This window comes from Myxocyprinus asiaticus, chromosome 47 (genome assembly GCF_019703515.2).
Source record: "Myxocyprinus asiaticus isolate MX2 ecotype Aquarium Trade chromosome 47, UBuf_Myxa_2, whole genome shotgun sequence".
NCBI classification, from domain to species: domain Eukaryota; kingdom Metazoa; phylum Chordata; class Actinopteri; order Cypriniformes; family Catostomidae; genus Myxocyprinus; species Myxocyprinus asiaticus.
The window spans coordinates 30,450,756-30,463,505 of NC_059390.1; positions in this window are offsets into that span (position 1 = coordinate 30,450,756).

The window sequence follows — 12,750 nt, forward strand, 5'->3', positions numbered from 1 at the left end:
ACAGGGTGTCAATTAAAAGCCGTATATCAAATTTTGTGACAATCGGCCACATGGTGGCAGTATAATTAGCTAATTCGCGTTTTTGCTCATAACTCCAGAACCGTATAAACTACAATACAAATTAGCTTCTTTGAATCCACAGTGCCCCACAATATGGTCACATGGATTTTCATTCCCGCAAGAACGTCCTAGGCCGTTTTCCCAATTCGCACAAACTTGGCATACATAATCTACAGACTCTCCTGACAAAAAGTAATCAAAATAATTTTGATACGTAGAATCGTTCCGAAGATATAAGCAAATGTATTTTGGGGTGTGGCTTACAATGACGTATTAGGTTGTATCTTGTGAGCGCAATTTTCAAACGTAACAAAACTTTGTACACATAGACAAGAGAAAACTCTAAGTTTACGTGCCGAGTTTTGTCCATTTCTTAAGCTAGGGGGCGCTATAACTTAAGAAAATCCTAATTACGCAACTGTGCTCAAAGCAGTTGAATTAACTCCAGAACCGTATATGATAAAAAAAAATATTTTTTAAAAAACATTTTTTGTACTTCTGTGAATCCATTAGTGCCTCCAAATCATTTTGTTACGTGAATTTCCCTTATATTCCCATATAGGTTTCCCAAAAACCTACTTTTTCTAACTCATCCTAGGCTGTTTGCCCAGTTTACATGAAACTTCGTACACATTATCTACAGACATTCCTGACAAAATTTATCAAAGGAATTTTGATATGTCAAATCATTCAGAAGATATTAGCAATAGGTTTTTGCGTGAGGCCTGTTATGACTAATTGACCCATATTTTTTTATTACAATTTTAAACTTAACAGAACTTAATATTCATGCACAAAAGAACATTTTGAGGTAATACGCAAATTTTTCACCAATTTGGGAGTGCTATAACAGATGAAATAGCTATTTTTACAACTGCATTTTTAAGCAGTTAGAAATATGGAGATAGACAGGCTCTTTGCCCACCAGAGAGAGCCAACAAGACAAAAAATTGTAAATGTCTGATTCCACAGAAATTCTAACATACTGTATTTTGCTACAGCCCCTGTAAATCAGATAATCTTTTGAAGTCCATTATGCACCACTGTATGGCTGTCATTAAATTGTTTCAGAGAATACATAATGGTTAAATATTCAGTGCATCTTTATTCAGCTAATTTTTATCATGCTTAGTGATTTAACAGCAAATTTAACATTTAAATCTCAGTTATGATTAAATTTATACTTGCAGCTGAGGTCGTGTAAATATTAAATTTACCTACAATTAAACATGAATAACTTTGTAAGAGCAGTGGATATGCCGTCAGCCATCTGAGAAACATTTATCATATTATTTTTATTTATTATGGCCTGAAATCTTTGGTCATCAACCACAATGTATGCTTTCAAATCCAGGGTGCAAGTGCAATGGCTCATCTGGGTGTCAGCGTGATTACCGCTTCCCTGTATGCAGCGACACTGGACAAAGACAGTTCTCTCGAGAAGAAATGAGAAAACAGTGTTAATTCGGCCCAGTCGCTTGTAACTGAGAGCAGTTACAAGCGACAGGTGATCATCGATTGTAATTGCAACAATATTTTTTAAGCTCTTAAATATGTTTCTATGTTTCTTAACTAAGTGCTGAAGTGCACATACTTATCTGTTCATTTCAAGTTGGACAACTTAGGAAAGTAATGATAACTTGACATTTTTTTTAAGTTAAAGTCAGATCATGTTTAAATGAATTATAACAAAACAAAAGCGTGAAAAAAGCAGCACATTGATTCTGTGCTCAGCAGTCGCACAATAAAAATATTTTAAAATGTCTGTTTTGATAAATAGTCATGGATGTCAAATAATAATAATAAAAAAAAAGGGTTATGGTTTATATCAACAGTCACCAATTAGCGGACCGCGGTCAGGGTCCGGACCTCGGCTGGGTTCCATTCGGACTGTGAGACATCATGACATCGTCTGACCCATCTCACCGTTTCTGCACTTCAAGTGATCAGCGTGACAAAACAATGGAGCTGTGTATAGCGCAAGTGCTTGGGCATAGATAGCACTGATCTTTCAGTGCTGTATCCTCGAATATTTTTCTCTATTACAGAACATGCTTCATTTATACCCTTTCTTTAATAACAAGGCCTGCTATGCCCCTTAGGTATCTAAAAATATCCAAACACAAATACTGGACTACTGTCATTCAGCTTCAAAACAAACAGTTGATTTTACCTTTTAATATTCATATTAAAGTGCACTCGGTTGATGAACTAATTGAAATATTTTAATCTTTTGGTAGAATATTCCCCAAACCCAACTACTTTGGCTTTGTCTCTGAGGCCCCAATGTCATAATCCTTGCCTAATTTTGAAGAGACTGTTTTGACTTTATGATTGTTTTTCTATTACAATGTACTATTGCTGCTAACTTGTACATTTATAATAACTACAGTGGCATGAAAAGTTTGGGCACCCCTGTTCAAAAATTTCTGTTGCTGTGAATAGTTAAGTGAGTAGAAGATGAACTGATTTCCAAAAGGCATAAAGTTAAAGATGAAACATTCTTTTCAACATTTTAAGCAATATTAGTGTATTATTTTTATTTTGTAAAATTTTAGAGTGAAAAAAGGGAAAGGAGCACCATGCAAAAGTTTGGACACCCCAAGAGATTTGAGCTCTCAGATAAATTTTACCAAGGTCTCAGACCTTAATTAGCTTGTTAGGGCTATGGCTTGTTTACAATCATCGTTTGGAAAGGCCAGGTGATGCAAATTTCAAAGCTTTATAAATACTCTGACTCCTCAAATCTTGTCCCAACAACCAGCAGCCATGGGCTCCTCTAAGCAGCTGCCAAGCACTCTGAAAATTAAAATAATTGATGCCCACAAAGCAGGAGAAGGCTATAAAAAGATAGCAAAGCGTTTTCAGGTAGCCGTTTCCTCAGTTCATAATGTAATGGCAGTTAACAGGAACGGTGGAATTCAAGTTGAGGTCTGGAAGACCAAGAAAACTTTCAGAGAGAACTCCTCGTAGGATTGCTAGAAAGGCAAATCAAAACCCCTGTTTGACTGCAGAAGACCTTAAGGAAGATTTAAAAGACTCTGGAGTAGTGGTGCACTGCTCTACTGTGCAGCGACACCTGCACAGATATGACCTTCATGGAAGAGTCATGAGAAGAAATCCTTTCCTGCATCCTCACCACAAATTTCAGTGTCAGAAGTTTGCAAATGAACATCTAAACAAGCCTGATGCATTTTGGAAACAAGTCCTGTGGACTGATGAAGTTAAAATATAACTTTTGGGCTGCAATGAGCAAAGGTATGTTTGGAGAAAAAAGTGTGCAGAATTTCATGAAAAGAACACCTCTCCAACTGTTAAGCATGGGGGTGGATCGATCATGCTTTGGGCTTGTGTTGATGCCAGTGGCACAGGGGAACATTTCGCTGGTAGAGGAAAGAATGGATTAAATTAAATACCAGCAAATTCTGGAAGCAAACATCACACCATCTGTAAAAAAAAACAGTATAATGATCCTAAACACACCTCAAAATCCACAATGGACTACCTCAAGAGGCGCAAGCTGAAGGTTTTGCCGTGGCCCTCACAGTCCCCCGACCTAAACATCATTAAAAATCTGTGGTTAGACCTCAAAAGAGCAGTGCATTCAAGACGGCCCAAGAATCTCACAGAACTAGAAGACTTTTGCAAGGAAGAATGGGCGAAAATCCCCCAAACAAAAATTGAAAGACACTTAGCTGGCTACAAAAAGCATTTACAAGCTGTGATACTTGCCAGGGGGTGTTACTAAGTACTGACCATGCAAGGTGCCCAAACTTTTGCTTCGGGCCCTTTTCCTTTTTTGTTATTTTGAAACTGTAAAAGATGAATATGAAAAAGTTAATTGTGTAGAAATGTGTCATCTTTAACTTTAAGCCTTTTGGAAATCAGGCCATCTTTTGCTCACTTAGCTATTCACAGCAACAGAAATTTTGATCAGGGGTGCCCAAACTTTTGCATGCCACTGTATTTCATAAAACTGATTAAGCATTCCTTATGTCATTTCATAGCTACAGTATACTGACTACTGACACCATGTAAGTTATTGTCTGGACATTTGCTGGGAAGGAAATATAGAGACCGGACCTCTTGGAACTTTAATTGAATACCCCTGGTTTATATAAAATAAAGTTAATATTTATTGCACCAATAGATTAAATATCATGTGCATACTAAAAGATCCATGTTTAAATAGAGCAGGGTCACGGAATGACAAACAATCTTTTAGAAGAGTGTATAGGTGGTTATACACAGGATGTAGTATTCAGAGGCAACTCTGCTAATCATGCTCGTTCATGAAAACTATTTTGCATATTGCATTGTCATGCAGGACTGTTTGCGGAACACACTGCAAGAGTTCAAATGTTTTATGTTTTTGCATATGTCATTGGCTAAGTTTTGTTCATGGTTAAATTGTTTTATGGAGAAATAATGGGTATACAAAAGCAACATTACACACAATGGATTTCCCATTTATTTATCATCAAAGGTGTTTCTTGTCTTCTCAGATTTATTATCTGTTTTAGATCTGCATATGAAAAGGTTAATTAGTGTTTGACAAAGAAGCACTTGGTGCAGATGTAACCTGACACCAGTACTCGCTCGCACTGCAAAGTTTAATAAACAGATCTTGTCTGATCATATCCTAATTTTTTTGTCTCGCCTGTTTTGATTTAAGAAATGTTTTACTGTGTTTACAGACTTTTTACAGAGTGTGCATTCCCACGCTGTTAAAAAAATGCAGTGTTTTATCTGCTTTCTATAAACCAACCTGTAATAATTAACTTTTATTTATTGCTGCTTGTTATTTTTATTCATGCGGAATAAAATATCATAAATATCATAATAAAATAAACAAAAATAAACAAATAATTCCACCTTCCTACAAGGAAAAGTGCAATGGCAAACCACATGATGTTAGACTCTCTACAAAATATTGCACTCCACTTTTGCCAAGACGCAGAGGCCTGTCATCACACAAACATTCTAAAACCAGAAAGATGCACAAACTTGGTACTATATCTTGACTTTTATTAAAAAATATCACTCTGTGAAGCAAAGGTTCTGCATTACATGATGATAACACTTGTTTAACAAACATTTGCAAAGACACGTGTTCTAATATGCTACATTGTACTCTTTCTATAAGTACCTGTAACGTAAATGTGAACATTGCAGCATCATTTATAAAATGGTTGCTCTGACATGTCTCTGATAACAGTCTAACACCTGCTAGGCTAACAGGATCGTTCCAATTTTCTTTTCTTATAATATTATGACCATCATGCAATTAAATGCCATTATGATCAAAAATCAAATATATCAGAAATATCCCATATACAAGTTTCATATAACACAACATAATGACTAGACTTTCTTTTTGATAACAGTTACATCATGGCAACCAAAAAAAAAAAAAAAAAATACAATTCCTGCATTCATCTCCAGAACATCACATTTATGTTAGTTTGTCCCCCATACTCTCATTTTCATCCTGTCAAAAACCAAATATGATGCTACTGTGAATAAGGTACATGTGTGCTTGGCCCCCGATGATTGTCGCTTGTGGCTATATTCTTTTTTTTTTTTTCTTGCCCTAAAAGTGTCTGGGCATCAGAGACTGTAAGTCATGGAGACACCAAACTTGGCAGGATGATCCCGAATCCCCCTTACTACTCAAACACACACCCATCTGACCCTAGGTGGCGCTATAATAAACACTTTTGCGTTTTGGCTCATATCTCCGTAAGGGCTAGAATCAAATTTTATCCCTCTCTGATTCCTTGAGTCAAGCCCTACAAAATGTATATCTCTCACTGCTTCCATCAGGCAGGTGGTGTCGCAGCATCAAGACCCGCACCAGCTGACTTCATGACAGCTTCTGCTCAGATCTGCACCCAAGACTTTCACCCACTGTTGCACTTGTGTATATGGTTGAGTGACAATAAAGGGATTTGATTTGATTTGAATTGGAAACAGAGTGCAATGAATTACATACTATAAACAATATAGCATTATTGTGCTGACAGATGTGTGTACATGTGCTGAAAGTTTGTTAGACATTTTGAAAGTTTGATAATTTCTATTCAGCGTTTGCCTTTTCTGAATCTTAGGATAGTTGCCAAACCCGTCTGTCGCAGGACAGATCACTGTAAAGAGTGGTAACGTGCAATCAGTACTGGGTAGACTAGTTTTTAATTTTTGTCATGAAACACAAAAACACATTTTAACTGACAAAAATAATTAATCAACATACATAGTTAAAAGAAGAAAAACATGCATTTCTGATGGGAGAGTTTTTAGAATTATGGAGGTTATCCAGGGCTTGTTTAACAAATGTGGTCTTACTTCTGCAATTTTGGAATTACAAATGCCATCCATTTGAGGAAACAGATCAGACCAGTTTTTTTTGTGAATCAGTGTCACAAAGGTTATCGTAAAAGCACATTCATGTACATTTTTGAAGCTGAGTACAAAAGCAATTTGTGATTGCAGTCGGTTCTGCATTTATGTGTGGATTAGATTGTGAAAAAGAAATGACATGTACAGTATCTGGGCATTTTGACAAGACATTTCCAAATACATAGTGACTCATGGTTCTGTAACACACAGGAATATTTAAATAACAATTAAAATGGGTTGATTAGATATGCAATGTAAAGCTAAAGCTACACTATGTAACTTTTGGCCCTTTAGCAGTTGAAGCATAAAATTGCAAGCAACTTGACATAAGTTGTGATTCGACACTGCTCTTCTGGCAAATTAATATCATGGTTTGAGCCTGCTGCTTTCTCTGTGAACTCTGATCACTGAGATTTTCACCAGCAGAGCTGGAGTCATGACATGCTATTTTCATGTTATTTGTTTAAACATGTAAAACCGAGATATTATTTGCTTTGAGCAGTGATGGGCAGTAGCATTGCTACAAATAGCAAAGCTACTAGCTTAACTACATTTCTTAGTCGTAAGGTGGTAGCTATGCTAGTATTAAGCTATATTTATTTATTAGGTAGTGGCGTAGCTTTGACAAAAGCTAAACCACTACATCATGGGAGCACATGGTAGGGTGACCAGACGTCCTGTTTTCCGCTGACAGTCCCGTTTTTTTATGGTCTGTCCCGAATGCAGCTGTCCCCATTCTTAATGTGTTCAAAACAGCCCGCAAAGTGAAAATACATTGCAAGAAAGCCTCTATTAAAGCCTACCGGCAACAAGTCAAGTCAAGTCATTTTTATTTGTATAGCACCTTTCACAAGGCACAGTTTCAAAGCAGCTTTACAGAAGAACAAGGTTAATCGTGTGCGGTTTATTTTGACCAATGGAGGAGGCTGCTCGCTATAGCAGTTTTAAGTCATTCGTCTTCCTTTACTGATTACTTGTTTGTGCCAGTTTTGCCATTAAGAACTGGACCAATTAAAAAAAAAAAAAAAAAAAAAAAATCGTTCAGCTTCAAGGTAAGGAACATACTATGTTATGAAGAAGTTATGTATTATATAAAATTAATGCATTTAAAATACAACATTAATAACTGTAACGAGGCAGGCGAGAAATGAAGATCTAAACGCAGCTTTAATAAACAAAGAAACTCAGAATATAAAGAAAACAAAACACAGTGAACCAAGTACAGAGCATAAACACATGTGAAGACTGACAAACTAACCAGGGGAAACAAGGGCTTAAATACACAAGGGAAAACAAGGAACACCTGGGGAAACAATCAGGGAGAACCAATCATAAAATAAAACTACAAAACAAACACAGGAACCTAAACAAGAATTAACAAATCTAGACAGACAGGGAATACATGACAGAGCCCCCTATAAAAAGGAACGGATTCCAGACACTACACAAAAAAAAAAAAAAAAAAAAAAAAAAAAAAGTCCATGGGGTGTGGGGGAAGGGAGAAACGAGTAGTTCAGGGGGGCACAAGGGGCAAACAGGCAGTTCAAGGGGGCACAAGGGGAGCAGAGGAACAAGTCAAAGTCAGGGAGGCTTGAGACCAAGGCAGAGCCAGAGGGATGGAGAGCCAGGGTGATGCTGCAGGCTCGGAGGACCAAGCTGGAGCCAGAGTTTCAGAGTGCTGAGGTGGAGCTGGGGGCTTGGAAGACCGAGGCAGAGCCGGTGGGATTGAGGACCAAGGAGACTAGAGCAGATAAGGCAGATGGCCAGGAGACCAAAGCAGATCAGACGGACAGCCAGGAGACCAAGGAGATGACCTCAAGGTGGGGACTGGGTCAGGAGTCCTGGTAGGCGGCCGCAGGGCCGAGACAGGGTCAGGCGGTGGAGCCACTGTAAGAGTCACTGGTAAGGTGGACGGAACCACTGGAGGAGGAGTTTCTGGGGGAGCAGGCAGAGCCGCTGGAGGAATAGTCTCTGGGGAAGTGGGCAGAGCCGTGGAAGACTCTGTGGGCAGAGCCAGGAGAGGCTCAACGAAGAGTCCTGACTGACTGGGAAATGACCTCCGTGGTCGCGAACATGGGAAGAGACTTGGGAACGACCTCCGTGGTTGTGTACACGGCAAGAGACTTGGGAACCGAAGCCTTTCTTCTCCTCCAGATGGTCAAAGTTGGCAACGCTGGCTCTGGGACAGATGAGGCTTCCGGCTTGTTGGCCGTGGCAGCCGTGGGCGCAGGCTTGGAGCAAGGAGCCGTGGGCGCAGGCTTGGAGCAAGGGAGCAGAAGATGCAGGTTTTGGCCCGGGGTTCCCGCCATAATCCACTGTGTAAAAGGATCCGCAAAGTTCCAGAGCCTTCTCCTTATAGTCGCAGAACGTCAAGTGAAGATCAGCCGGAAGCATCAGTTCCTTCAGTGCACTATTCAGACCGGTCTGGAAAAAAACCACCAGATAGTGGTCTGGATAGTGCATTCAATTTGCTAGCTCTAAAAACTCACGGACATGATCCTCAACTGGATGGTTCCCTTGCTTCAGAAGCAAAATTCTGACATCTGCTAGATCCATTTTTGGTCAGTCTTTCTGTAATGAGGCAGGCGAGAAACAAGCATTTGCTCCAAGCCTGCGCCCATGCCTGCCACAGCCAACGAGCTGGAAGCCTTGTCTGTCCCAGAGCCAGCGTTGCCACACAGCTTTAATAAACAAAGATAAACAAGTAACGCGGAAAGGAAAGGAAAGGAAAGGAAAGGAAAGGAAAGGAAAGGAAAGGAAAGGAAAGGAAAGGAAAGGAAAGGAAAGGAAAGGAAAGGAAAGGAAAGGAAAGGAAAGGACATAACAAACACATGTGAAGACTGACAAATTAACAAGGGGTAACAAGGGCTTAAATACACAAGGGAAAACAAGGAACACCTGGGGAAACAATCAGGGAATGAGGAACACCTGGGGAAACAATCAGGGAGAACCAATCATGAAATAAAACTACAAAGGACTACAAAACTAACACAGGAAACAGGAACAAAAATTTCAACATAAAAGTCTAGACAAAAACTGAGAATACATGACAATAACATGGAAAATAAATGAAATGTATAATAAAGTATTTGCAAAGAACAACAACAAATTCAACTCAGTTTCATAATGTATAAGAGTTGATCAAAATAAAAGGTACAAAAAAGAAAAACAGGTCCATAGGCAGGGTTGGGAGGGTTACTTTTTAAATGTATTCCACTACAGATTACAGAATACATGCTGTAAAATGTCATTTGTAATGTATTCCATTAGATTACTCAAAGTCAGTAACGTATTCTAAATACTTTGGATTATTTCTTCAGCACTGGTAGATTTTTTCACTTGTTTTGACCATAAAAACTCTGCCAGTACAGTAAGACAAAATACACATGTTAAAAATACATTCTCTGAAAAACCTAAACATCTTATGCAATGTTGCCTCTAAAACAAGATAAATCTAATTGATCTTGTTTTAAGGATTTTTGGATTTTTTTTACAGGAAAACAATACAAAAATTATTATCAAGAATATGATTTTTTCCCTAATATCAAAGGTCTTACTAGAAAAAAAGAAATTATGATCCAATGTGAATTTTCTTCATAAAAAAACATGATCGTGCCTGGTAACGTGCATGTAAAATGGTTAGAAATAGCATTTTAGCTTAGTGTAAAGCTGACAATTTACACAAGGTTTGTTTCTATTTCTTCTGCTCCAAACTTCAAACTTATTTATCTACCTGCTCGTATGAATGTAACACATCATAAGAAAGTGTTTCACCGCTGTTCAAATGCACTTTGGATCACATCATTAATATGTATACATTTTTCCATCTGAAAGGACTAAATATTAAATGAAAAAAATGACAATAAAATGCAAAGTAATCTCTTCAGTGATCAAAATAAATTTTTAATGTAACTGTATTCTAATTACTAATTATTTAAATTGTAACTGTAGTGGAATACAGTTACTTATATTTTGTATTTTAAATACGTAATCCCGTTACATGTATTCCGTTACTCCCCAACCCTGTCCGTAGGAGATACCATCTGAGATAACTGATAAAAACAGTTAGGTGAAATAGTGTAATAATAATAATTATTATTATTATACAATATTGAATATCTTTGTGTCATGACTACAAAGTGGAAAAAAATCCCCCAAAAAATGAGGCATCTAAGGGGGGCAATCCTCCCTTCAGAAATTAATCTCAGGCCCTAATATAGTACATACAGTGGTGTGAAAAAGTGTTTGCCGCCTTCCTGATTTATTATTTTTTTGCATGTTTGTCACACTTAAATGTTTCAGATCATCAAACAAGTTTAAATATTAGTCAAAGATAACACAAGTAAACACAAAATGCAGTTTTAAATGAAGGTTGTTATTATTAAGGGAAAACAAAATCCAAACCTACATGGCCCTGTGTGAAAAAGTGATTGCCCCTAAACCTAATAACTGGTTGGGCCACCCTTAGTAGCAACAACTGCAATTAAGCGTTTGCTATAACTTGCAATGAGTCTTTTACAGCGCTGTGGAGGAATTTTGGCCCACTCATCTTTGCAGAATTGTTGTAATTCAGCCACATTGGAGGGTTTGAGAGCATGAACTGCCTTTTTAAGGTCATGCCACAGCATCTCAATAGGATTCAGGTCAGGACTTTGACTAGGCCACTCCAAAATCTTCATTTTGTTTTTCTTCAGCCATTCAGAGGTGGACTTTCTGGTGTGTTTTGGATCATTGTCCTGCTGTAGAACTCAAGTTCGCTTCAGCTTGAGGTCACAAACAGATGGCCGGACATTCTCCTTCACGATTTTTTGGTAGACAGCAGAATTCATGGTTCCATTTATCACAGCAAGTCTTCCAGGTCCTGAAGCAGCAAAACAGCCCCAGACCATCACACTACCACCACTATATTTTACTGTTGGTATGATGTTCTTTTTCTGAAATGCGGTGTTACTTTTACGCCAGATGTAATGGGACACACACCTTCCAAAAAGTTCAACTTTTGTCTCGTCAGTCCACAGAGTATTTTCCCAAAAGTCTTTGGGATCATCAAGATGTTTTCTGGCAAAAATGAGACGAGCCTTAATGTTCTTTTTGCTCAGCAGTGGTTTTCGTCTTGGAACTCTGCCATGCAGGCCATTTTTGCCCAGTCTCTTTCTTATAGTGGAGTCATGAACACTGACCTTAACTGAGGCAAGTGAGGCCTGCAGTTCTTTGGATGTTGTTTTGGGGTCTTTTGTGACCTCTTGGATGAGCCGTCGCTGCACTCTTGGGGTAATTTTGGTCAGCCGGCCACTCCTGGGAAGGTTCACCACTGTTCCATGTTTTTGCCATTTGTGGATAATGGCTCTCACTGTGGTTCTCTGGAGTCCCAAAGCTTTAGAAATGGCTTTATAACCTTTTCCAGACTGATAAATCTCAATTACTTTCTTTCTCATTTGTTCCTGAATTTCTTTGGATCTCGGCATGATGTCTAGCTTTTGAAAATCTTTTGGTCTACTTCACTTTGTCAGGCAGGTCCTATTTAAGTGATTTCTTGATTGAGAACAGGTGTGGCAGTAATCAGGCCTGGGTGTGGCTAGAGAAATTGAACTCAGGTGTGATAAACCACAGTTATGTTTTAACAGGTGGGGCAAACACTTTTTCACACAGGGCCATGTAGGTTTGGATTTTGTTTTCCCTTAATAATAACAACCTTCATTTAAAATCAAGATAATTTTTTTGCTCAGTCATCAGTTTAGGGAGATCTAATGGTTCCACAAAGTTTCTAATATCTTCATCAGTAGACGAAGACGTGGAACTATAAAGATCAAGATAGAATTCTTTAAAAGCATTATTAATATCAATGGCCGAGGTAAATATTTCACCACCAGCAGATTTCACTGAGGGAATGGTAGAAAAAAGACTCTCTCTGCTTTATATATCTAGCCAAAAGTTTTCCTGCTTTGTCCCCCGACTCAAAGTATGACTGTCTTGCCCTGAATAACCAAAACTCCACTTTCCGCGACAAAATAGTATTATATCTGTATTTCAATCGAGTCAATTCTCTGAGACCATCAGATGACATTCGGCGCTTCAGCTCTGCTTCGGCATTTTTAATATTTCCTTCCAACTCCACGAGTTCTTGTGCTTTGGATTTTTTGGTAAATGAGGCATACTGTATGATCCGACCCCTAAGAACCACCTTAAGTGCCTCCCAAGCCACGCCCACAGTGGATACTGAGGACCAATTGGTCTCCATATAAACACTGATTTCAGTCTTTAACATTTGTTGGAATTCAGGATTTTGCAAAA